Genomic DNA, 2,830 nt, shown 5'->3' with positions numbered 1-2,830 from the left:
GTTACATTTGCATCTTCTCTTTTAAGAAGTGCAATTTTTGCTTTCATCTTGAATTGTGCAAGCTAGTTAGTTTGCCTCTTTTCATGATGTCTGTCACGCCCCTAAAAATATCCATGATATTTAAATTTTTTTTATTTTTTTTCGCCACAACTAACCCAGGATCCAAACACACATTTGAGGTCACTAAGAAAACATTCAGATCAAAAATTTCACTTCTATAATCTATCAATTCATAACGTGCAATTCATAAACATAGCACACATCACTCGATAATTTATACAATCTGAACTCAACTCATCAAAATAAAAACCACAATATAAATCCACAAGTGGGGAAATCTATGCAGTCACCACAATCATTGATTTACCATAAGTTCATATCATTACACGAATTTAATTTAACATTCCAAAACCCTATACATGAGGGATCCTTTAACTTACACAAAATCCATAGGTTTAGATTCATAGTCACATTTCATTAGATGCAACGTAGCTTATACACAACTACATATATGCTAACAAAAGTTCTGCCCAACGTCTTCTAAACTTTCCACTGCCTCAGCCCATTCTTAACATTTAAGCAAGCGATACGCTATCCTGAAAAATTTATCAACAAATGGGGTGAGCATAAAGAGCTCAGCAAGTGACTAACATATCCATATCAAAATAGTACAATTTCCAAAGAGATGCAGTTTCAAACACAAAGCAGAATATACGATTTCGTATACATAATATCATTAGGAGCAGAATCATAATTGTCCTTTTTAATCATACATATTTGGTTCCTGACAGATGGGGCATAGAGTAATTGGAGCATATCAGAAACAAAGGAAACATATCGGAGCTTATCAATGACATATAAAATGTTCCAAATCACATCAACGACATAGGGAACATTACGAAGCAAAATCAGCAGTGAATGAAGCATTTCAGAGCATATCAAACTCATATGTCGTACAGAAGCTCAAACGTCGTCCTTGACGTTGCAATCATATCATAACTATCCAGAGCACGAACAGAAATAACTCACCAAAACTCTGGATGTCATATCAAACATATAGAGGGTGTAGTGGGATCTCAGTCAGAATGTGATTCATCCATTTCTGAATGACCACCTGACAAAAGTCTCCCACGTCTAGGAGCTCCATCCACCCACGTCTAGGTGAAGTCAAAGGGGGCCGGCAGAGCATCGCAGGCTCTAAGCAATATCCCACAAAGCGGGACCCCACAAAGCGGGCAAATAAGCGCATACCAGAATATCCCACAAAGCAGGACCCCACAAAGCGGGCAAATCAGCGCATACCCTTTACCATTTCTGGCAAAGGTCCAGACAATCCCACACACCAGAGTACAAGAAGGCAGTTTCAACAATAAGTAGCATATAACGGAAGCACACGCGGAACAACCAAACGTACATGTGCCTTTTCAAAAGCAATGTGATGCAAGGAACAAATCTCTCACAAAAGTATTCATTTTAGGAAAGAAATGAAAGCAAGAGTGTACAGGGATTCCAAACAATCATAATCAGCTCAATTCCAATAAGAAGATTAGGCGAATTCAAGTATCCAAAGGAAATGGAACAGAATACGCGAAATCGACCAAAGCTCGATTTCGGACAGAATTCCAGTGGCACATCAAACAAATATTTCAGAATAACAATTATGCTCCAATACCCATAAGAAGGCTATGGTCGAACCATATATCAATCTATATTCGGATGGAATAGATTTCATATGAAACAGGGCTCCCAACACAGAGTTACCTCTGATTTGGTAACACAAGGTCAAAATCACAATCACTGTTTTGCAGAATTTATAAGGTCGGATTCAACAGACGATAGGGTGGGCAATTGAACTCCAAAATTTTCAAACTATATGTCAAAAGAGAGAATTTCAAGTCTAGTTTCAAATAAAATCAGTTTGGTACAAACCAGAATTTTCAACAGGGAGTTATAGGCGTTTTAGTATCGAAAGGTCAGAAATCTTGAACTCTGTTTTACAGCGTCTATAGGCTCTTTTGAAACAAATTTTTGGGTAAGTATTCGGTGTCCAAAATCTACAAAATCGGTGTCAAAAGAAATATATACGAGTCTAATTTCGAACAAAAATAGTTCCTGCCTGAATCCTCATTCTGCACTAAAACTTATAGCTGAAACAGTGCTTAGGGGTCAGTTTACCGAAAAAAAACTTTCAGAATCCATGGTTTTATGTCCAAGGAGAGACATATCAGTTTCTAAATAGAAATCTTCCAATTTATTTTGAATCAACATAAAAACAGAGTCTAATACTGCTGTAGGATGGGGTTAGAACACTTGCCTTTGGAAATTTTGACCCGAAATGACAAGATTAAAGCAAGAACCCTAAAAGCCCCAATTTCTTTCTCTTCTTCTTCTTCTTCTTCTTCTTCTTCTTCTTCTTCTTCTTCTTTCTTTCTTTCTTTCCCTGATCACCCATGAGCTGCCTCCTCTGCTTCCTTAAGAACGAAGGCAGAGAGGCTTAAGCGGTGGAATTTGTCATTTGGTGCATTTTGCAGTTTAGTCCTTGTTTTTATCATATTCACGATTAGGTCCTTAGGGTTTACATATAGGTCCTCAGATTCTTTCTTTTCTCTTTTTTTTTGAACAGATCTCCCAAATCTTACAAATAAGTTACCTCTGATTGATACTCTATTTCTTTTGTCAATTAAAATAGATGCTTACGTTATCACCATAAATTTATACGAACATTCGGAAATGAGGGGTGTTACAATGTCCGTGCTAGAAATTCTTGCTCCCCCTTTGTCATTGTCAAAAAAAAAAAAAGGAAGACCCTTATATCAATTTTCATATTATG

General features: G+C 36.9%; 1 long non-coding RNA gene across 1 annotated transcript; it reads right to left on the bottom strand.

Annotated features, from left to right (window-relative positions):
* Nucleotides 1–305: 305 nt before the first annotated feature.
* On the bottom strand, nucleotides 306–2,626 carry LOC135606492 (uncharacterized). Its single transcript, XR_010484828.1, has 2 exons — nucleotides 2,315–2,626; nucleotides 306–596 (listed from the first exon to the last, which is right to left on the bottom strand). It is a non-coding gene; the product is annotated as an uncharacterized LOC135606492 (long non-coding RNA).
* Nucleotides 2,627–2,830: the final 204 nt, after the last annotated feature.

Source organism: Musa acuminata, chromosome BXJ2-3 (assembly GCF_036884655.1).
Source record: "Musa acuminata AAA Group cultivar baxijiao chromosome BXJ2-3, Cavendish_Baxijiao_AAA, whole genome shotgun sequence".
In the NCBI taxonomy this organism is placed as follows: Eukaryota; Viridiplantae; Streptophyta; class Magnoliopsida; order Zingiberales; family Musaceae; genus Musa; species Musa acuminata.
The sequence above is the reverse complement of the archived record's forward strand: the minus strand, read 5'-3'. Positions and strand labels throughout refer to the sequence as shown.